This window comes from Schistocerca piceifrons, unplaced genomic scaffold, assembly GCF_021461385.2.
Source record: "Schistocerca piceifrons isolate TAMUIC-IGC-003096 unplaced genomic scaffold, iqSchPice1.1 HiC_scaffold_1438, whole genome shotgun sequence".
In the NCBI taxonomy this organism is placed as follows: Eukaryota; Metazoa; Arthropoda; class Insecta; order Orthoptera; family Acrididae; genus Schistocerca; species Schistocerca piceifrons.
In genome coordinates, this window is record NW_025727278.1 from 107,475 (window position 1) to 133,329 (window position 25,855).

A 25,855-nucleotide genomic window follows, 5' to 3' on the forward strand; every position below is an offset into this window, starting at 1 on the left:
ATACAGTTGAATGTGGAATTTGCAGCTCTCTGCTAGCTCTGCAAGTCGATTTTCCTGGGCTGCGAACAAATGCTTGCTGGATGCGTGCTACATTTTCATCACTCATTCTCGGCCGTCCAGAACTTTTCCCTTTGTACAAACACCCATTCTCTGTAAACTGTTTATACCAACGTTTAATACACCACCTATCAGGAGGTTTAACACCATACTTCGTTCGAAATGCACGCTGAACAACTGTCGTCGATTCACTTCTGCCGTACTCAATAACACAAAAAGCTTTCTGTTGAGCGGTCGCCATCTTAGCATCAACTGACGCTGACGCCTAGTCAACAGCGCCTCAAGCGAACAAATGTACAATTAAATGAAACTTTATAGCTCCCTTAATTCGCCGACAGATAGTGCTTAGCTCTGCCTTTTGTCGTTGCAGAGTTTTAAATTCCTAAAGTTGTGGTATTCTTTTTGAATCACCCTGTATAATTAAGGAGAGGTCTTATTAAAATACAACAGCTTAAATGGAAAAAATATCACCTTCATTCATTATGAAGGTTGTCGTAATGTCAGAGACATTTTGAATGTATCACACATATGTAAATTTAATTACCTGAGCAGATCAGTATCCTTCATCACTCCAAGTAATGTTGTAAACAGGATATGCAGTCTTCAGAATTTCTACAGTCTTGCTGTGGTCTGCCTTCCCAAACCCCTGAAATGAAGCAGTCCTTGGGTATTTTAAAACTAAAGTACAATTAAACAGTGTGCTACATATCACAATAATAATTAAACACTAAAACGGGAACTCTTAACTACAACTACATCATAAGTAAACAATGTGCTTGTACGTACACTAAAACTGCATCTAATACAGAGCACATGAAACCGTAAAGCAATCTGAAATTTTCTACACCACACATCACAACACAAAAGCAGCAGAAAAAGGGAGTGTGTAAAGACCATCAGAACAGATGTGCAAGATGCAGCATCAGAATTAATTTTTCTATTGATGGGTCTGGCATTGTACACAACACTGAAACACAAGCAGCAGTAACCGTGCAAAAAAATTAAACACGTACCCACAATCTGCAACTGTATTAACTGTGTTAAATGAAACAGGTAGGTCACAAAATGTGTGAAACACAGTCTGAAAAGTATAAAATAGTTGCGAGGGGTACAGAGGAATCATTTGGTCTGCTCCAAGTGCAAGGAATTGTTGATTTGAGTAATTATGACAACTGTCCTGGCAACTGGAAAAAGTCTTGTAAAAACACCAGGCTCACCACAATTCATGTGCTGCCGTAACTATACTCAATCAAAAGATACAGAAGCTGATAATAATAATAATAATATTAATAATAATAATAATGTCATAAAATTATGGGACAGAAGATCCTCTCTCTCTCTCTCTCTCTCTCTCTCTCTCTCTCTCTCTCTCTCTCTCGCTACATATACAACTCTCTCTCGCTAAATATACAAGTGGAAGCAAGGATTGTGGCCTCAAAAGTAATCTGAAAGATGTAAGAAAAAATCCTGAATCAGATTGAACAGCACAGTTGGTATCAGCATTGTCCACGGAAGGCAAGGTTTCAGGATGTAGTCCTGGCCCGGCACATAGTTTTAATTTGTCAGGAAGTTTCATAATCATGGCTGCTACCCAGAACAACAGTAGCCATTTCAACCATAACACTTGTCCACAACACCACACCCAAATTATTGTACACGGTTGTAAGAAGCATGATGATGATTTACAGGTATTAACATCTGGTGACATTTACTTCTGACCATCTAACAAGGTATTCTATAATTTGTGCCATGTAACCAAAGCAGAAACTGCTTTCCCATGGAGGAGCTTGGCGTATAACATTCTTAAAAGCTTTAAAAATACTTGAATTATAGGGCACACAACGTATGAACAGAAACTTCACTGTTCTTAAAATATTTTTTGTTAACTGTGGTCTGCAGCTTATACGAATTGTAGAAATGAGATCATGTAACACTTTAAGCTGTTGATAATTTTTTTTTACGATGCAACCAGTTTTGGTCAAAGACCATTTTCGAGCACCTGTTGTTCCCACAGCATAGAAACAGGAAAAATTCAGGCAAAAAGGATATTTCAAAATTGTAGTAACAATACATACAATGCTTGTGGATATTTAATTTATATTTCTGACATTGTATTCTTTTGATATATATAGTTTTTGCTGGTAATCAAATTCTGTAAGTGTTGCTTGTATTGTTACTATAATTTTCAAACATTCTTTTCATCCCAAATTTTCCCGTATCCGCGCTGTATATACAACAGGTGCCTGAAAATGGTCTTCAACTTAAACCATTATGGTCTTCAACTGAAACCAGTCACACAGTAAAAAATTAAGTTGAATAACAGCTCAAGATGACACATACTGTCATTTCTACAACTCACTTCTTTTGGTACTACCTGTGAGTAGCTGTACACTTTGATGACCTTGGCACTGGGGTCGTGCTGTATTCTGCCACCACCAGTGCACTCTGTATCAACGCCGAGGCCATTCACCCTGTCCATCGTCTCATCATAGACGTCCGAATGGAAGCCAACTCACTTGTATCCTCGCACCTAGTAACAGGAACCATAGTCAAACTTTGAACAAAATGTATCAAGAGTACTAAGCAAGAAGAAAACACAAAAGTAGCAACGTGAGTGGAAATTGTGGCATCAAAAATAATCTGAAAACATAACTTAAAGGAGCTGTTGTTATATCCACTATCTATAGGAAACACACACAGGAGCTTCTGTTTCTTTTTTTTTTTTTTTTCCCCATACCTACTGCAAATGCAAATGAAAGCTTTTGTATATTCAGACATGTGTTCTCTCGGAAAACACTGAACATAACGTAAATCATCTAGCTGACAAGGTAGTTGGCAACATCAGCACATGGCTTTTGGAGAACGGATTAATACTTCACTGCCAACAACTGAACTCTTGTAAAATAGAAATAGTCTTGTCCTGAGCTGGTCGAACAGACATTTTAAATTCTTAAGACTGAAGATAGATGAAAAGCTCTCTCAGAAGTATCATGTTCAACACCTTAAGCAGAAAATGAACACTTCTGTCTTCACTATACACTATGTCTTGGACACAAACACAAAAGCTTGTTTACTTTTGCTCTGTTATCTCATATGGTGTTATAGTTTGGGCCAATTCTGTGCACTTGGCAAGAATATTCTCATCCCTGAAAAATGCAGTCAGCAAGCTCTGCAGTGCCAGCTTGTGAACATTCAGGGTTGCCGCAAGTTCCCCCAAGTGACGTTCCCCGATTTCCAGCAAGTTTTAGCATTTTTCCCTGACAAATTTCGAGATCTCAACGGCAAGTAAAGACAAGTTCACAAAAAAAAAAAAAAAAAAATGTAAGGACTTCTGTATTTCTTCCCCTCATGAGCAAAAATCTTAAGTACTAATTTCAGCATCTTTTGTAATGAACAGTTTTTAGATGGAGAAAGAAAGACAATGGTATATAATATTCCATTAAGACCACTGATGTTATTTTATTTCAATAAAACTAAACATATTTGGTGACACAAATACGCATTTCCTTGGAGTCACAAGACAGATTTAAAATACCTACACTGATTTCAGAAATAACCTCAGAAAAAAGTAGGCCTATTGAAAGAAGTATATAAGGCAGGCCAAAATATACAGGTACATAGCATACAAACCGCCTGTGACTGCCACAAGTTGTTCTTCCTATCGCTCATACTTTCTAATATACAGGGTGTAGATTACATCTGGGAACACTTTCAATTATTTATTGCACAAGAACCAAACATAGCACAGATATCACATATATGTCATTTTGAAGAGAAACCCTGAAAGTTCTTTTTCATGTATACCACCACAGCATACTTTGGTGATTTGCCAATAGCACCAGTCATAAATATGGCAAGTTCAGGTGCGGAGCGAACTTTCTGTGTGTTGGAGTTCAACAAAAAAAGTGTGTGCTACAGCTGTTCAATGGATGTTTAGAACAAAGTACGGTAAGAAACCACCAACAAGGAAGGCACAACAAATTTATTATGATGGGTTGCTTGTGCACAGAGAAGCAGACATCCCAGTGTGAGTGAAGTGAATTTGGATTGCATACGAGAGACATTCATAAGGAGTCCAAAGAAATTGGTGCGTCGTGCATCCCATGAACTCGAAATGGCTCCACTGACTGTGGCAAGTCATGCGACAGAAGTTGTCTATGAAACCATTCAAATTGGAGCTAGGGTAGAAGGTCAATAACGACGACAAAGACAAGTGTTTTGAGTTTTGTTCACAGTTGCAACAATTGAATAAGGACGGGGATGGAATTTTGATCGCTTAAGTTTTAGCAATGAAGCCACTTTTGACACTAATGGGAAAGTGTACAGGCATAATTGTCGAATCTAGGGTACAAAGCATCCACACGAATGCATTGAATTTGGGTGTGATTCGCTAAATGTAAATGTTTTTTTGTGCTTTGTCGTGTCGAAAACTGTACGGGCCATTCTTCTTCGCCAAGAGCATTGTCACTGGATATTCCTACTCGGATATGTTGCAGCAATGGCTGATGCCTCAGATGCAATTGGGCTCTCCGTTCATCTTTTAGCAGGATGGGGCTCCACCCCATTTTCATCGTGAAGTTTGTGGGTACCTGAATACGGAGCTGCCGCATCGATGAACTGGCCGTGCTACAGAAGGGAACAGCTGTTTCATGAAATGGCCTCCCTGATCACCAGATCTCACTCCGTGTGACTTTTTTTCTGTGGGGACACATTAAAGATCCGGTGTATGTATGGTCTCTACCACGTGATGTAGCGGAGCTCCGGGAGAGAATACGAGAAACAAATATCACAATTGACGATGCCATGCTGGGACAGGTATGACACAAATTCGATTACTGTATTGATGTCTGCCGGGTCACTCATGTTTCGTGTACTGAATGTTCGTAAAAAAAAAAAGATATGTACATCCTGTATAAATTATTTTCTAAGCCCCAAAATGTACTAGAATAAATAAAATGTTTATAAAACAATGTACCGCACAATGTACTTGCAGTGAGAAAGTCATAATTCCTGAACTCCATCGCCCGTGGCCTCTGGCCTGCCGAGGAGCACCACAGTCCTGAGTCCTCGGATAAATCATGAAAACCCACTGCATTATACCACACACAAACAGAGCCGGCCTGGGAGCAGATCGGCGAGACTAGATCCGATGGGCAGGGCTTGCACATTATTGGGAAACGATGGGCTTCAAATCGGCAGCCCCAATCCGTTAGAGAGACCCACAGAAACGGCCTGTGGTTTTGGCCCATCATGGAAGTCCATTCATGTGGCCAGCTTTACACAAGTCACTGACATTATGTTGACGAAATGAGATGGTGGTGATAAATCCATCAATTTGTGCAAATACTCTGAGAATTAATGCTAATGAAGATAGGTAGCAACTCACCGTAAAGATGATTGCTGAACCATGGACAGACACGTAGAAAAGACAATCACACTCTCACAACTAAATTTTCGGCCATCAAAACAAACCACCCCTCACGCCTCCCATCGGCAGCTACTAGGCTAGTGGCAAGAAGTGGTGGCAGCACTGACTGCAAGCTGAGGGGAGTGGTAGGAAGTGGAGAAGCAGTAAGAATGAGGGAGTAGGGAAGCGGTGCATGTATTAAGCTGCATCCAGCCAGCGACGATGCAGGAAATCCCAGTAAACAAACGGTTTCATCTACTGAGACAAAAAACAAGATTTCTCCAGGTTTTTTTTCCAAATTTCCCAGCAGGGCAGAAAAAAAAGAGTGATACACGTAAGTATTCAAATCCACACACAAAGGTTTCCTTGTGGTATGCTACAATTCTGCACAAGAGACCCTCACAATACATGAGAACTTCTCTATGCAACATGTAATTTATCCTAATTTCTCTTAATTTCATATTTTATTAATTCTGTAATTTTTTGTTTATAAATTTTATATTCAGCTTTCTGTAAACTAGGTACCACCTCATCCCACGAGCTTTGGCTCAAAGTCTCAAGATACGCGATAAAAAAAATAAATGTCAATCCCAAAACCTCACACACCAATATAATGATCTGCATGCAATCATTCTGTTGATAATGGCACATTAAATTTGGAAAAAAAAACTGATGCCCTTGATAATTCAAAGCTGTCATTTAAAGTCACAATTGTATGTATTATAGAACACTGTACAGGAAAAATGGAGTTGTAAATGTAGCTGTGTTTTAGTGAAAACGACGTTTTTTCAAATGATAGAGAACCAATGGAATACTTGTTGGTAACATCTGCTCTATACCATAAACCAGCACAGTACGGCACTTTATGAAGTTTAGTCAAAGGCCTGTTTTGTGAGATAATTTCTTTCTGGAAGTTGAATGCATTGCTTCCGTCACCAAAGCAGGCGTAAAAAAAAAAAAAATTTGCATTCAGCCCCCTCACATCATTACATCATCAGTGCAAACCAGACGATATTTCTCGTGTAAATCTACACGGCTATCTGGCAGTTCACACTTAAGGATACAGGGCATTTTTCCAGCTCAATATTATATTTCTTTCAGGCACTGTTTATAATGTATATGTTTTAAGATTTTTTGTTGATATCAGGTAATAGAGCACACTTTCTAAACAAATTAGAAGTATTTTGAATATTTTTGAACCTGCTTCGAGTTATTTAAAAAAAGTAACAAGGAAATTCTTCCTCAAACTGAGGTACCATTTAATCCAATGTTATACATTTGAAGGAGACCAAATTTTTACCAGACATGCATGACATGGCTGAGATACTAGACCTATTTAATTCCACCTATTACGTATATTACAAGAATAAAAAAGTATCACATCTTACATTTTAATATTTATAATTTTTTCCAAATAAAAATGTTATTTTTTCTATGATTTAGCTGATTCTGCAATAAAGCTTAGGTCTACTACAGAAGTATGGACTACCAAAAGTTACAGAAAAAATTAGAGCAATGCTTTATAAACTTTAGGAAATATTTGTACCTGAATTCTGAAGAAAACAACTAGCGGGAAATTGCGAATGAACATATGAGCCCAATTAAACTGTGCCTCAGAACATTCCTGAAGCATAGTCTACATCCTGCAGCCTTTCTTCATCTTCAAGCTTCCTCTTGGCATTCCTTTTAGCACTTCTTGCTTCTTTGGTAACTTGAAGAGCGAATCTTTCAGCTTCATGCACCCATTGTCTGTCACACAGAAGAAATTGATCTTTCATATTAGAGCCACATTTTATGCCTAAATTTCTCAGGACTTCCTACCTTCCTATCACTCCGTCATTGAAACATAGCACACCATCTAGTACACCAACTTTTAACGTATTTAGTCCTACAAAAACATTCTTGAGTAATCTTTCCCGTATGGAATGGTTGAAACTTTCATTTGTTTTCTGAGTGCCCCCATGAAGACATTTACCGTATTTACTCGAATCTGAGCCGCACTTCTTTTCCGGTTTTTGTAATCCAAAAAACAGCCTGTGGCTTAGAATCGAGTGCAAAGTAAGCGGAAGTTCTGGAAAATGTTGGTAGGTGCCGCCACAACTAACTTCTGCTGTCGAATATATGTAGCGCTACACAGGCATGCTTTGCAGGCACAAAGATAAATACTGGTGCCAAACCCTCTGCATGAGTGCATTAAAAAAAAAAAAAAAGGGGGGGGGGGGGGGGGTGGCAGACAAGTTTTTCCTCCGTCTCGAGTTTCGACCACTGCATTTTCATACATTATCCAACGAAGTAAATACAAATTCCGTATTGTGCACCTTTGAATGTAGCAGCATTTCAATGCACTACGAAAATCCGACTGGCAAGACTGTTTGGGATGTTTGTCAATATGGCCAACTTTACGTTCTGAATTTTTTCCTAACTGTGAGAAGAGATGGTTCCTTATAGGAACTTTTATGAATTGTGAATAGCATGCAGTATTCTCTTCACATAAGAATAATTAGAATATAAACATTTTGCCATGTATTCTTTCGTGTTTGCTGCTAACTCATTTAAATCCTGTCTGCCTAATAAACTACGAAACTAGAGTGAGACAACAGCAAACGCGGAAAAATATAGTTATCATCCCATGTTTATATTTGTATTATTCTTATGCCTAATAGTGATACAGTCAGAAATGAAGCACGGCAATTGACTAGATTTTTAAATCTAAGATGACTAATTTCAGTGCAGAATGTAATGTACTAAAGAGGTGCCTGCAAAGATTTTCAAACGGAGAAAAATTTTCGCTAAACTCCCGTTCAGAATATCTTCTATCATACGCTGTCTATTATTTGGTTCTTGTTGATCATTCTCAAAGAAAGCAGGAGTGTAGGTAACAGCAAATAGCAGTCTCTTGCCATTGTTTCGCTAACGAAGTACGCGAAAGAGGAAGGGTACCCGTATAATACGGACGGAGCGCCTGACGCATAGCAATGGCTACCTAGTAAAGCTTAACTACTGAGCTTACGACTCGAACCAAACTACTGTAGCTGTATCGTCATTCATTTGACCTAAATTGTGTCTCATATTACAATGGACCAAGTTTGTTTCGATTTGGAGGTGCGGCCTAAAACTTTTCTCTCCCCTTGAATTTCAAGTCTCAAATTTCAGGTGCGGCTTAGATTCGGGAAAATTTTTTTTCCTGGATTTCGAGTCTCATTTTTCAGGTGCGTCTTAGATTCGAGTAAATGTGGTACTAAGCAAAACAGGGTCCACTCAGATCTCTAAAAATTGGTTTTATTTCATTCGTAACAGGCTCAAGAAGATAATGCTTATGATATTTTGATAGTATATTTGACCACTTTCCTTTGCTTTTTGGTAACCACACCTAAGAATCTGCTCCTTTAGGGCAAAGTCCATGAACAGTGTGGTCATCTGTGGACAACTTATGAAAGTAGGTGACCCATACAGCTTTCCTCATTGCTGTATCATCATTCAGAGGTGCATTTTGTCTAATGGCCAGTCCTTAATACCTCTGAAGGAGGTCTGTTTCAGTTTCTGTCAATCTGTCTCAGCCAGACAGAGATTTTCAATCAGATAGCAATTTTCCTTTCATTTCTCTTCTTAGCTTCCTCAATCTAGCACCCATCCTCTTTTGCATATGTCCACAACACTCCAGTTTTGTTACGAAGCTATCACCATAAACATTGAACTCATTAATTTTATTGAAAGCTTTAGAGTAACCATCACCTAGGTACTTTGTATATCTAACGTTATAAACGGGCACTGACCTCTGAAATAATTTTAGAGCTCCATCACACTCCATACCTCTACTGTAATCATCATAATTATTATAACACTGATGTTCAATATGTCCTTCAGTGTTACTATGTCAGATGTGGCAATAATTAGATAAGCACTCAACATCAACAACTTTTCCATTCTCCACAGAAGTAGCACTTAAAACACCATTCAAGGAACGATGTCCTCGATGTTGCCATGTCCCATCAAGTGCAACAGCAATGTCCCTTGTTTCACTAATATTAACAGTTTTTTCTACTCCACATTTCATAGATGCTTTAGACACAACCGTCAAGGCACCTAAAAGTATTCTTATGTACTTGCTGAACCTACTGGGAGGAGGAAGGTCAATCAAATGACAAAACGTTTGTGCAGCCTTTCCTTCCTTTTCCTATTGCACGCATTGCGTACACTAACCTCAAATTCACATCATATGAATTATGCACAATGTTCAAAGTCATTTTCGAGGTAGATTTATTGCAGGATCTACACAGACCAACTAATTTTGACGCTAAACCCTTCCTGCCACTTTGTTGTTCAGTTATTTCCAGACAGCCTACACCATCACATTGTTTACATTTTTCCACTTCCTTTATCAAAGAAGATAAGATACCCACACCAACAACAACAAATCCACTACAAACAGCGTCATTTTTAACACAAAAATTTGAATCACCAGGAGGCGTGCCATGTGCGAATTTCTTCACTGAAGAACTGACACGTAGGTTACTTTCAACAGTGTGGCTTGTTTTGTTTGTGAACTGGTTACCACAGAATTTCCTTTTATCGAATTTCTTGATGTGTGGCACACTAAAAAATATGTATTTTCACAAATATATGTAGCGCTTGGGAAACAAACGTTTATTAACATGTGAACAAACTGCTTCAGAACACAAAAGTAAATACTTGCAAAGATAATCATTTACAGACGCTAGAAACCTGCACTGTTACCAACATATACAATGTATCATACATATAACCGCTGGAAACAGAAAGAAAATGCACAGTTCTTTTCAAAATAATACTGGTTTCTGTAACAGAAATAAAGGGGGCATGGCAGTATACAAGGTGCGAATGTAAAGTAATGACACTGATGTGAAAAAAAATGTTGCTTACAGTTTTAGTCAATTTTCGTGTTGTCTCCTTCAAAGTTCCCTTCTGATTGCACACACTTTTTTTAGCACTTCTGCCATTGATGGTAACATTTCTGGAACTCATCTTCTGTAATATCCTCCAAGACCTTCGTCACAGCTTTTGGGACATCTTGCGTTGTTTGAAAATGGTGTCCTTGACCGCCATTTTGATTCTTGGACAGAGAAAAAAGTTGCACGGAGCAATATTTGGTGAATAACGTGGCTCTGGCAGTACCGAAATTTGTTTTGAGGTAAAAAATTACTGTACTGACAAAGCAGTATGGGATGGTGCATTATCGTGATGCAGAATCCAATTATCAGCAATGTTATTATTAGACAAACCGTTCCTCGATTGATGTGCAGTTCTCCTGCAATCATTTTCATGGATAACCTTCTATCAGATTTTATGAGTTCATGCACCCTGGCCAAGTTGACATCCGTCCGTGAGGTTGACAGTCGTCCACTGCAGTCTTCATCTTCAACATTTGTTCTGCCTTCACTAAACATTTTATGCCAATCAAAAACTTGAGCTTTTGACATAACCTCCTCTCCAAAAGCCTTCTTAAGCTTACCGTAAAAGTTGTCATCGCGTTTTCACTCAATTTAACGCAAAAAGAAATGGCATACTGTTGCGCAATATTATGCAGTTCCATTTCTGTGATGAGAGACACTAACACGTGTTAACTTATTACAGCACAACTAATGACTGAGCAGTTGCTTCAACATGCCGCTTGAACTAGAAGCGGCTTATAGACCAAGGTCACAGATATTGTGCCTACGCAAGCCTGCAGGGGTGCCACATCTTGCAAAGAAAATCAGTCTCATTACTTTATTGTCGCACCTCGTACATGACCATAACTTTAAAATTTGGTATGTATAGGTCATTTTTCATTTCAAACCCTACAGTGTATATATCAATGTAATCAGGAAAGATTATAGAATTTAATAAAGTCATTTAAAAAATTTTGATTTTTCCACCATTTATAAGTATCCTGTATCCTTAAGTGTTCGGCAGAGGATGCATCGAAAAGCCTTCAGACTATTTCTGTAACATTCCACTCTTCAACAGCTTCTGTGGGAGCTCTGATTTCTCTTACTTTATCACGATAATAATTTCTCCTTATGTAGGTGGGTGCCAACAAAATATTTTGCCATTCAGAGGAAATTTCCTGAAAACATCTCATCATAACAAAAAACACCTTTGTTTTAATGACTGTCACCCCAACTTGTATATCATGTCGGGGTATATGCAGACAAGGAAAAAAAATTCCCGGATTTCTCAGTCAAAAATACACTTTCCCCCAAGTGAAAACATACTTTTTCCCTGTTAACTGACGGTATATTTTCTCTTGGAACTGTATACCTTATAAGTCCTTTGATTATGGTTTTATACACGGGCGTAGAATTTCCTGGCGCTTTAGGAAAAAAAAACACGCATTTTGGAAAGATCTTTGATGTGCAGCAACATGTATGCTGCATATTTTTGTATTAGGAAAGTATAAACTCGAATTCCACCAAACACCGCATGTTACTTTCCAAAGCATTGAAATTGAGATTGGGATGCGCTTTTGTAAGTTAGTCATAGCTCATTTCATGCAATTTCGCCAGCCGATCACAGCAGGTATTCAGAGCTTAGGACACGTGATGTAGTCAACCAACAGCAACATCACTGTTAAGTAGCGCGAACACACAAACAGAAAAAGTTAATGGCTCAAATTAATGTAAATAGTGTTGCTAAACGAAACGCAAAGCCTTCACATATAATATTGGTCTATCAGATTAATACGCTGCAAGAGAAGCTAAGCTTTCTCATAAAATGTTGGTCTTTTATGCGCGTATTACAATTTAAGATGTATCACACAAATGTGCCAGTAAAATTTTTAATAATGACATAAATGTCTGATCTTCCAGGCTCAAAATTCATCTAAATGGCTCATCACCAAAGAGTTGATTTTTAAATGAGAGTCAAACACTTTGTGATTTAAGAAATTCATCGTACATTATCTCACATAGTTCTGGTGTAACTGCTAGAATGGTACTTTGATGGTAACGATTTTCAACACACCATTCGAAATATTTTCCCACGACCTGTTAGAAATAGGTTCGTTTCTGCAGTTGCCAGAGAGCGCCAGATGACAGGCGTCACCGCGCAAGCGCAGCTACGATGTCGTAGGGAGCCCGCATGTTCGTACGTGTGAAACATTAAAAGATCTTACATTATGCAAGAAACAAGACATCAGCGGATACTCCAAGAGAATTGGAATTTCGTGACCCATACTAAAATGTTCACATTTAAAGTGCAAATTTGTATGTCCAGAATCCCACGACCTGTTATTAAGCTTTCCTATGTGGTTTTTGGGATGTAAATTTTCTTGGAGTACCAGTACTGTCCTGTCTCATGTTTGGTTCTTTATTATGGCGTAATGCCAAATGTGCCAGAAGTTGAAAATGTGCACTTGAAATGCAGCAAACACAGTGTCTCAAATATATTGTCTGCCTTAGTGGAAAAGATTAATGAAAGAAAATTTCTTTGGCAAACCAACAAAAATAACTTCATTGTTCTAAAAGGCAATTAACGCTTGACTGTCAGAAAGATGGAAATAAAATAAAATCTGCAACTAATAACACAGTTTAGCCTTCCATTATTATGTGAATGTATTTTAATTCACTTGATAGCTCCCGGCCACAGAAATCTGTTTTGTCTTCATTTGATGTGGGAGCAGTAAATAAAGAGGAAACAGCAAAAACACTAAATGTAAAAATGGGTCACGTGTAGACTACCCACTTCCCAACTGTAATTCAGACTGTTCTGCGCAGCAGTCCCGGATCTAGGGGGAAAAAGGGATGGGTATACACTCGCACACACACACACACACACATATCCATCCACACATATACAGACACAAGCAGACATATTTTGTGGGGGTGTTGTGAGGGTGACATGGTATTAGAAGGTGAAAGTGTAACATGAGGTTGAAATGAAAATGAAAGATAAAAATATATGGGGAGAGATAAAGGTGAACTAGAAAGCAACTGGAGATCTGGTATGAAAAAAGGCGAAAAAGTGTTGGTTAAGTTGATCCTGTGGTGAACTTGGGTTGGTAGACAGCGATGTGCATCAAGGTTAGGTGGTTGTGTTGCCGCTAAAACACGTTAAAGGACGGAGAAATTCGGGAAAATTTCGAAAAAACATGTAATATGTCTGCTTGTGTCTGTATATGTGTGGATGGATATGTGTGGATGGATATGTGTGGATGGATATGTGTGGATGGATATGTGTGTGTGTGCGCGCGAGTGTATACCCGTCCTTTTTTCCCCCTAAGGTAAGTCTTGCCGCTCCCGGGATTGGAATGACTCCTTACCCTCTCCCTTAAAACCCACATCCTTTCGTCTTTCCCTCTTTCCTGCTGAAGCAACAGTTTGTTGCGAAAGCTTGAATTTTGTGTGTATGTTTGTGTGTCTGTCGACCTGCCAGCACTTTCATTTAGTAAGTCACATCATCTTTGTTTTTTATATATATATACACACACACACACACACACACACACACACACACACACACACACACACACACACACACAAAAATATGTTCATTCTGTAGTGCACGTCTTTCTGAAGGGTCTGATGCATGCAACATGTGTGTTTGAGGAAATGTAAGACATGTCATAAGTGTGCCAAAGTGCAGTGTCTCGTCTCCTCACACAGTATTCTCCTATCGCACGTCACTGTACTTTGCTCTGTGGAATTGAAATGTGTACATGTTGTAATGGATGCCATCAAACCATATTCAGGACAGTGGAAATTAAAATGTCCTGTGGTGCCTCTCCTGTTTACAGTTGGCCGGTTTGACATTCTGTCCCTCTTTTTTTTTTAAAAAAAAGAACTCTTCAGAAAATGTGCACTCTTTGTTCCCTATCAGCTAACAACTTGCTGCTTTGTGTGACATAAAATTAAATATAGGATATATAAACCCAGTAAAGACATGAGACAAGCAAGACAATACATGTTTCTTCAATCCTTAGCTCCTAGAATTTTTTACCCTCTATAATCTTGGTACAGCTTTACATGGAGTGCTTTCCTTCTGTGAAAGAATCTATTACCTCATCAAAGTTCGTCAAACATTTTGCTACACGAAAAGTCGAAATGTCGTCGTCTAATACTGAAAAAGCTGTTAATACAAATAGGACCCAAGACTGGTGTTGTTTCCCGATCTGATTACACCTATTTTGTCACTGTCTGCTAGATAAAACAAAATAGGCCTTTCTAATACTACAACAACTGTAATACACACAAAATAAATGAGACTGTTTTGGCACAAACGGTCTGTTTTGTAAGGACAGAAAATAATTCACAAAGTACCAATATCAAATGCCTATTAGGCCCACTACAAGCAAAAAGCTTTACGTTAGGAAATAGTTTCACACTTCATTCATACACTCCAGTTCCTCAAGCACGAGATCGAAAAGTAGTAGTATGAAATTTTTATACGAACTTGGAATCGTCATATTGTTCCATAATTTGTGTGATGCCCCCATTTCTTCTCCTTCATCATTCTAACAAACAGTCTTGTTATCGCTAATTCTGTAACTATTCCTGCCAATGCCAAAGCTTATTTGCAGGTTAACTTCATTAACTCTACCAGAATCACCGGTTTAGCTATCCCGTGATTATTCTCCGGTTAGGCGTTGTTACATGGTCGTACAACACATTTTCCGTGCTTCTTCCAGAACAGAACTTAAAGTAGCTGCTAGCTGGGGACTGTACAACTCGCCCTTACTAGTATAGCGATCTGCCCAAAAATTTTTTGTCAAAATTTCATTTTCTTGTATACACCGCGAAGGTAATACGTAATCATTCTTACGTGTTATTCGTTTATTTCCACTCCTGTAGTCTGAATATATGGATTCCCCTAGTAATTACAACAACGCTCATCATTCGCAAACACAATCAACCACACAATCAGACAGCGGTTGGTATTCATCCGTTCAGCCTTACTTCGCTCAGCTCTGTCAGATTCCACTGACAGAGGAAACATGTACACTACGCACGCATTCACAAATCAACTTACAATTCATTCAAAATCAACTTAGAATGTGTTAAAAATGTTCAAAAACCGACAGGGATGAGTTTCAAAGTAATATGAATAATCGATAAACTAACGAACTAACGTGCGCTGAATGCGAGTCGCTTTGTGAAACAAGGTTTCCTCCCCCGCCCCCCCCCCTCAAGAATATGAATTTGCCCCCCCCCCCCCCCCCCCCAGATTTGGACCTCCTGCGCATGTATAAATCTGGCAGCTTGGGCGCTCCAGTAAAATTTTTCCCGGTAGCATCTAGCTGCTTGCTGCGACTGCTTACGCAGCCAACAATTTCTGTAGCCAGAAGCGGGAGAAGGTACTACTCAACTGTGCATGCGCATGATCGAGCTCGTAACTGCTAAAACGAATTTAATGTAAACAGTTGTGACGTCACGCTCAGCGGAGGCAATTTGCTGTTACGAAGCATTGCGCAGTCTTCCTAAAGCCTTTGACACATTTTACTGTTGGCGGACACTTGTATGAGCACTGTTTTGTTGCTGTATATGGTGCATTTCCCTTGAAATTTAAGTTTTATTTTCGTTTTTTCTCTTGTTCATGTTTTATTGCTGCAGTCTTGAGACACAGTAATATCCTTTGTTAGAGTATCGGTTCTTACCAATCAAAATTACAAAAATTTAACTGAAAACAAAAACAATGAAAAATTTCCCGGGTTTTTCCCCGGATCTTCCGGGTCGTATACACCCTGCATGTCCATGGCGCACTCCCCCTTCTTAGCTATAAAACAACATAAGTTGCTCTTCTTTGAATGCTTTTTTTATGTCCTCTGTCAACACTATCTGGCAAAGATACCATAGCGCACAGGGCCATAACTGTAGTTCAACAGTGTTTCAGTGAAAATCTTTTGTGCGTTTTCAGTTGTATCGCCATCCACCATCTCACTTCCAATTTAACAGTAAACACTGAAACACTATGTTATGCAGATAACAACCAACCTTAGGCTACAATTCCCCATTGCAAGTCACCAACATCAGAAGAAAAATTCAACTGAGAAAATTGAAAAATGATGCTAACGACTGTCTCTCAAATAATAATGTATCACAAAGTTGACCAAATATTAGTTTACCAGTTACTGACCACTAATTTGCTCGGTTCTTTGCCATCAGGACCCTCTGGACCAAAGACACGTATTAGAACATACTTAAATGTTCCTTCTGGGTCGATATCCACATCAGGAACAGCGGCAAGCTTCTCTGCTGCTGTCATTAGTGTCCTGTTAAACAGATGTTAAAATTATTCCAGAAATATTTATATACAACAGGTGAGAGAAGAATAGTGCTGCAGTCACAATGTAAACAATACAATTCTGCATCTAGGATTTATACTGGAAACAATGTTTCCTTCAGAGAAATAATGATCTAATATTTGGATTTTTAAACGTGTGCCTATTAAGTAAATACAAGCATTCCGTGGAAGATCGTACACCATCCAAACCATAAAACTATCAATTAATTGTATCCAAAGGGAAACATACTTGAGAAAGCCATAAAATTACAAAGAGAGACAACTGCATTCTCGTAGAAAGAATTCGCTGGGTGAATTCCTTCATGTTTGGTGGACTCAAAAATATTTTTTAAAAACATTTATTGGTTATCGTTTAGAAAGAGCAGCCATTTTTGTTTCAGGCTTTCTTACACTTTTATAAGCGTCAGTGGTTTTTTAAATTATTCAGTAATGGATTGCCCCAGACCTTTCATATAAGAGGTATTTATTTCAGCAGACACTGGACTATAAATTAAAACCATGATCACCCTGCTGAATGTATTAGGGAATACACTTTTAATGTCTCAAAGTTGTTGGTTGTAAATTTCAAAAACCCATTTTTAATACTATCTTTCCAAAGAGTAGTTTCTTAACCTTAATACATTTTGTGGTATTACACTACTCAGTACAGATACCTTTTTATTTTTTATTTTTAGAGAAACAATTATGACAAGCTTATACTTACAAACACTTTAAAAACAAATCTTTTGAATTTTTTCATTCTTTGGTCTGCAAATCTTTGTTAATGGACCAGATATAAATCTGAAAATTACACATTTAATAGACCTTTATGATATCAAACTTCTGTATAAATTTCAACCTTGAGATTCCATGGACAAAAAAAATTTCAAATATGAGTCAAATATATGTTTCTTACTGTTTGCAATATCTGGGCTGATGGAAACAGTGTATAAATTACATAATTTAAAAATATCTAGGATAACTCTTTAAAAAATGAGACAATTCATTACATTATCACGTTCTCAACTTGTTTGTTTTTGCTACGTTGTTTATTGAACAACAGAGATATTTCTTCACTCATGTTGGGCACAGAGTTAAATGTTCGCCTAGTCACAGTCATAAATTCCAGGGGAGAAGACAACTCCTTTAATGCATTTTTAACGGGCCTCTCGTGTTGATCCTTTTCAAATTTTGTAAATGGGGTTCTTGGTGCTGGTAAAATGTAACATCCACATCTTGGTTTTGACGAGCAATGTTACCAACTTTGGCAATCCACCACTGTTCGTCATAGACACAAGCCACTATGTCCTTACTTTGAAGTGTCAGTGGTACAAGTTTTCCACAGTGATGACATTCACTATCAGAGGATGTTGATGTGAACTTACAGTTGAGCAAGTTGTATGACTGAGGTATAAAACAATGAAAAGATCGGGTGCCTTTAATCTTCTGACAAGTTTTGAATCTTTCCTCCAAGACATTGGCATAGAGTTCTCATATTTCCTCACATTTAATGAAACATACGTAATCCCTTTTACCTATTCTTTACAGAATTTGAACATTTCTTGACGTGTCCAGATTTGGTTCTCATAGGTCCGTTGCAGACTAGCTTTTGTGACAGCTCGCTCTGTTGTACCCTTTATGCCATCACACTCATTCTTCCCAGGACATGATGCAAAAAAGTGCTATTCTGCGCCGAGCCAACAGTCTTTTTTTTCTTTGAGAAAGGAGATATTAATATTTGTTTGCTTTTATATTGGCCTGCAGCACCATCAGAGAAGTTCATCAGTTTGTTTATGGAACTGTCGTGCTGTTTTACGTAGTTTGTTAACTGCAGGTGAAAAGTATGCACTGCTGTAGCTTTGTGCTCAAAGTAATCATTTGCAACACAAAAACTATAACTCTAGTCTATCTGGATCTTTATAACAGAACACAAATGGACAAACTGTGGCCTGTTTGTTTACCCAGTGGCGCCCTTGTATTTCACTTGAACAACAAAGGAATAGTTTTCAGAAAAGTCAGCAAGAACTATACATTCATCAACTGCCAAGGTTTGCTTTTGCCCTTCAGAAATTTATCCTGACTTTGGCAATTAAATGACACACTATTGAGTTTTCAAGGTTAGTAACCAACACTTAGAAAAACTATTCTCGTTATTTTGAGACTCCATTGTTCAACTGCATACTTCAAGGGCTCATTATTAACTAAGTGTGAGTGAACAGATGTTGGTGGAAGGGGGATGACAACACACAGATTTGTACAGGCTTGTCTACATCTACATGGATACTCTGCAAATCACATTTAAGTGCCTAGCAGAGGGTTCATCGAACCACCTTCGCAGTTCTCTATTATTCCAATCTCGTATAGAGCGCAGAAAGAAGGAACACCTATATCTTTCCATTCGAGCTCTGATTTCCCTTATTCTATTGTGGTGATCGTTTCTCCCTATGTAGGTCAGTGTCAACAAAATATTTTCACATTCAGAGGAGAAAGTTGGTGATTGGAATTTTATGAGAAGATTCTGTTGCAACAAAAAATGCCTTCCTTTTAATGATGTCCAGCCCAAATCCATTATCATTTCTGTGACACTCTCTCTCATATTTCGCAATAATACAAAATGTGCTGCCCTTCTTTGAACTTTTTCAATGTACTTCGGACAAGCGTAGTGTAGGCAATCTCCTTAGTACTGCCAATAAATTGCAGTCTTTGGTTAGCCTTCCCCACAATATTTTCTGTTTGTTACTTCCAATTTAAGTTTGATATCATGAAGATCCATTAACTGTGTAATTTTCAGACTTTTATCTGCTCTCCTTACAAAGATATTGTAGGTCAAAGAACGAAAAAATTCAAAAAATCAATTTTTTAAAATAGTGTACATTTTGTGTAAGCTTCTCACTATAAGAAGTAGTTATACTGTATAGTGTAATAGCACAATAAATATTAAGGCTGAGAAATTACTCTTACTTTGGAAAAATACAATTAGGATTGATAAAAAATCTACTCACCAAGTGGCAGCAGAACTCGCACATAAAAGACGGAAGAGGGGTGAAGGAAGAGAACTGGAGAGGTCTAGGAAAATTGGTAGATATCGGGAAAGTCACCCAGAACAGCGGCTCAGAGGAGACTTACCGTAAGTAATGTCTTTCCTTCTCATCCCGTACGGTAAGTCTCCTCTGACCCGCGGTTCTGGGTGACTTAACCAATATCTACCCCTTTTCCTAGACCTCTCCAGTCTTTCTCCTTCACTCAATTACTTCCCCTTCCACCCTTCTGCCTGAAAAAGGAGCCACTGGCTCCAAAAGCTTGCCAATTACAGCTGTCTTTTATGTATGTGTTCTGCCGCTGCTTGATGAGTAGAATTTTTATCTATCCAATTAAATAGTTTAAAGAATACGCTTTTTTAGCTTGCAATCAACAAGTTTGAGCCATTAAAAGTAGGGCCTATATTAAGGAATACATTCAGCATGGTTATCATGGTTTTTAATTTATAGTCCAGTTAATGATTCTTCAACTCAGTACTGAATAATTCAAAAAAAAAAAAGAAAAACAGATGCCTGTAAAAGCAAAAAATAGCCACTGTTTCTAAATGTTGAGAATAAAATTTTTTAAAAAATGTCTTTAAACCCATAAAACATTCGGGAATTCATCCAGCAAATATCAATTTTTTTCTGAAATGACCGAGCGACTAGTTAGTTTTTTCCCTGGCCCACTAGTCCTAGCTTACATAACAGAAATTTTGATTTTTATCAATACCAACCGTCTGCTTTTACCTATCACATAATCAAAATGCTGGACATAAATCACTCATCGAAATCAGCCACACACTGCAACGACAATTTTATCTATTCTCATAACGAAACAATCATAGGCTCCCCAACTTGCATTTAAAAATAATGCAGAAGCAATATAAATATGGAAAAAAATGACATACTGTTTTAGAGATAAGGGATCTAAAATTCTTTTATATATTTTTTGACATAATCTCACAAGCATTTCACAACGCTGTATCCAATTTTGACAAGCCAGCTAGCGCCTTTAGGGTAAAGGCACATACTGGTTTCCATTCTGTTCTCAACAACATTGAACACAACAGAAACTAATCTCTGTCTACCGTCAGCTTCAGCATATGCCTTTCGTCTGAAGACTACCACTGACTGGTTGAAACTAATTACGGCATTGTGAAACAACCCATGTGTTTGTGTGGAAGTTTTGTGCATGGATATCACACACACCACATCATCAGTAGCATGCTACCAGTCAAAGGCAGTGTCAGTAGATCCAATCAAACCTTCGGAACTCGGCATTAGGGAAGCATCCGATTTAATCCATCTGCTTTGACCCATGACGTCATCCATATGACAGAAACGCCTACGTCCAGAGTATACAAAATGTCGTCAATATTATCACTATGTACACATGCCAACAAACCTGCAGGAAAACAGAAACAGTGAAAGTAATCTTACTTCAATGATAAAATGAAACTACAGAACAACTGCGGGAAATAGGGGGTCTAGGGCAAGGACAACCTAATTTTAACAATACAAAACATCACATCACATCACCCCTAAAAAAGTCTCAACCTACGACATAATGCTACAGCCACAAAGCCAGCAGGAATCATACAGTTCACTCGACCTATATAGCTCAAACCAAGCCCACAATACCAAAAAACCAACATCTGCAATAACGAAAATGGCACTTACGCAGTTTAGGGGGTACATGCGCTGATCATGAGAAAAATACCTATTTTTGAAGCAAACATATTTCTGAAGATATAAGCATATATATGCGCGGAATACCAAAAAAGTACTTATTTTCATATGGAGGTGGGGGAAAAAAAAGATTAATTAACTGTCTGCTTTCACCAGCTTATTCATGTTGCTATGCCAATATGCTGCAGACACTTTAATATATTTCTTCACAGAGTTCTTTAGCCATAGGTAATGCTTACAGTTTCATACATCCTAACGATGATAGCTATTGTTGGCTTTGCATATTGTTGCATATGGTACATGTCCCTGTTGCTCACAGTTATGCATCTTGATCAGTGCGCCCAACAACCTATATTTTTCTGTTGAGGCTGTCCGTTTTGAAGTATCGTATATTACTGCGTGTGCCAAAATGGCGAGAAATTTTCCAGATTTGAGCGACTTTGTAATGGAAGATTTATACCATGTTATGGAGAACACCCGAAGCTCAATACAATGGGCTAGGCAACAAGATCTTATGAAGAACGATATGGTGTGTGAAAATGGGTATTGTGTTGGATACAACGAGATGAAGCTGGAGAAAACTACAGGGAAAGATGGCGAAATTTGGAGCTGCTCCATTGGCAGGGACTGTAGAAAGAAATGTTCAATCAGGAAAATGTCATTTTTTGCTGGCAGTCATTTAGACATTTCTAAAATTTTGCAACTGTCTTACATGTGGGTTTTCGAACTCAATAGGTAAAAGTTTTTAATGAGGGAGCTCAAAATTGGCAGTGAGCACACTGTGGTCGATTGGTGCCAATTTTGTAGAGATATCTGCCATGAATATTTCTTAATTGAGCCAATAGTTTTGGGCGGCCCTGGCCATACTGTTGAAATAGACGAGAGCTGCTTCGTCAGCACCATCGAAGTCATAGGTGCGAGAGCAATGGGTCTTTGGTGGTTATGACGTTGAGACAAAGCAAAGCTTTATGGTTGCTGTGCCACAACGTGATGCTACCCATTTGCTGCCAATTTTGCAACAGTATGTTTTGCTACTGGAACCACAGCAGTTGCTGATTTGTGGCAACTTACAACACCATAGGTAACTTGGGCTACAATAATCTGGCTGTTAATCATTCGCTTTATTTTCTCGATCCCTTTACAAACGCAACCACAAATCACATGAAGTCAGTCTGGCAAAAAGCTAAAGAAAAAAATCCTATAAGGCCTTTCAGAACTCACCGTGCTATGCTGAATAACTACCTGGCGGAATTTCTCTGGCGTCAATGTTTTGGGAAAATCCATTCCACAATTTTGTTATTAATTCCACCTTTCTTGAAGAGAGAGAGAGAGAGAGAGAGAGAGAGAGGAAAAAAAAAAATTAAATTCCGTGCATACATATGCAATATGTCATTTTTGATACAAAAAAAATTTTGAGACAGTTAACTGATTTTTTTTTTTTTTTTTTTTTTTGCATCCAAATGAAAAATAAGTACTTTTTTGGTGAAGAGCGCGTCAGATATGACTGTAACACTCAAGTTTTGAAATAAAAAAATTTTTGGTATTCAGCGCATATATATTGCTTATATCTTCAGAAACACGTGTTTCCTTCAAAAATAGGTACTTTTCTCGTGATCAGCGCATGTACTCCCTAGACTGCGTAAGTGCCACGAAAAGCAGAATCAGATGTTTCCCTCGACCTATACAGCTGAAAGGAAGCCCAGATAGCAAGGAACCAATACAGCTGAAAGGAAGCCCAGATACCAAGGAACCAATAGCTACAACCCGAAGAGTGGAATCAGACATTTCCCTTGACCTATGTAGCTCAAATGCAGCTCTCAATACCTACCAGCAATAATAATAATAATAATAATAATAATAATAATAATGAAAACAATGTAAACTTCACACACCAACATAACAAAAAATACCACAAAAACCAAAACCTTCAACAACTCGAAAACGCAAAAACTTGTATATACACCAGATCAATTAAAACCAACCAAAGTACGATAAATGTAAAACAGACAGAACATCAGAATTACTACAGATTAAAACAAAAATAAAAGTTTATTACCAACAAAAGCATGCAACAAAATCACCTAGGTTGACCGCCGCTACCAGTACACACACACACACACACACACACACACACACACACACACACACACACAACTAATCAAACCTAACAAAATGCCACACACATAAATAACCATCACTGAAAAATGAAGATTTCCAAATCCACATTGCAGCACTGGCTACCCAGACTCAAATAAACCCATGTTACCATAGTGATAATGAACCCAATATCACATGTTAATTTCAACAAACACAAACCAATTCAAAAACACACACACAACACCATTATCTCATGGGTCAAAGGAGACAGGTGGAATAGAACACTTCCAATGGCCCCTTAACTTAGTTCCTACCTCACGCAGACAGACAGGATGTGAGGACAAGAATGAATAGTTCTGAAAAATAAGATTAATGTTTCACTTTTAAAAGTGTTAATCAGCAGTAGGGCCTCCTGGGATCTTGCTTCCTTGACTATCAGTAGTGACCAGCCATACTGTTTCTTTATAAAACAATTCCTTAATAACTTCATTGTTTAATATTTGGATTCTTGCACTGATATCACCTCACGTGTAAGATTGTTCCCCCTATTGTTATCTAGACAACGAACTTCAACTCTAAGACATGATATCACGGCACATGTTAGTCTGAGAACGTGGACAGTGACTAAGAAGGCATACCCTAAAATTGCACTTACTTTAAGTTTTCAAAATGTCACAACCCCTTTCTTCTGTCATTTACCACTCTTTAACCTCTGGCAACAATCTGTTAATATAAAAACTGCACTGTTTTTAGAGTTCATGTTAAACCACAGACCTCTCTATAACTGACTGGTTGGAGAAAGGCAAGACAAAGAACTGGTTATGAACTGTTGTGTCCAAATCAATCTTTGAAATGCCAACAACAGGATTAGTTAAAAATGTGATACCAAGCTTATGAACGACAACACCCTTAACGTGGTGGAGATATAAGACACAGAACTGATCAACTGCTCACATAACTAATAACACGAAAACATTAGCGAAATAAAATGCTAGAGACTAACAGGATCTCTGTGAGAAAAGGTAGTTTTGGGCCCATGATGTTCTTTCTATTAGTCCTTCAAATATATTAAAAACTTGAAAATACCAGACCACAATTCGAAAATGGAGCCTCACATAGGTACTTAAATGTATCTATGGAATGACCTACCTTAAATGTATCTGTGGAATGACCTACCAACCCAACCTATCCTAGATATATGTTTACACTAGTCTACAGATCAGCCTGTCAATGTAAATGAACACATATATACATCTTGTATGCCACAAGCATTCCCCCAGTCGAACACCATCTCCAGTAGGCCTAGACTTAAAGTACACCTAGCAAACAATACAGTCTAAGCTACCAGCCACAAAAAATAAACTTCATATTATGATCAAAACACACACTCAAAATATTTCACTGAAACAAACAAAATATCATAGATGCCATATGACATCACAGTTCATATAGGCTACCTATGGCTCATGTTGTTCACTGGACTCCAAACACGTTTATTTTTTCACACACAAGCATTTATTGCTTAGTCCAGTTTCTTGAATAAGTATCATGAGGCTATCATGGTTAAGTTTGTCAAATTAACTCCCAAAAACATCTTTTTGATAGCAATATTCTTGAATACTGGTTGTTTCTCAGATTCCACACCCCCTTCAGAATACCAGCTTGGTGCTTTCTGGGGTTTAGATATTAGCTACACAGTCATAGTTACGCTACAATTAAAACAAAACTTATTCACAATTCCAATTACAATATCTACACATTTCATGTACCGGTATTCGTAAATACAGATCTTTACATACTTGGTTTAGGTGAAATAATGCCAATGCGTCACAATTATTTCGATGTGAGCAATGAAACTTCACGTAAAACATGACTGCGATACAATGCGTAATAAAATAAATATACCGAGGTCTAGAAATAAGCATGATTACACATAAAAGGGATGATTAATACAGTTCAATATTAAAAAATCTGTATTCAACAAAACCGTAGTCCTACAGAACTGGAGGGGTGCGACGGTAATGGTTTTATTTTATCAGTGAAATTACATACCAGTACTGGATGTTACTAATGCTCCAAAACATCAGACAGTATATATAATAATGGTATGAGACAACGAAGGGAGATTATTTTAGGACGTATTTTCATCAATTTTGATATGTTATGACTCGTAATAGCCCTGGAGACGTCTTTTATAACAATCGAATAATTTGTAGCAGTACACCGATAAAAATAACTGCTTGCAACTAGCAAGTAATCGCGCAACGCGCAACCAAACTTCGAACACACAAATAACTTCTTAACCCGATACGATTACATGACAATGGACACCATACGCATACTCAAAATA

At 38.0% G+C, this 25,855-nt stretch overlaps 1 pseudogene; it reads right to left on the reverse strand.

Moving 5' to 3' along the window:
- Positions 1-610: 610 nt before the first annotated feature.
- LOC124734386 lies at positions 611-25,855 on the reverse strand (annotated as a pseudogene).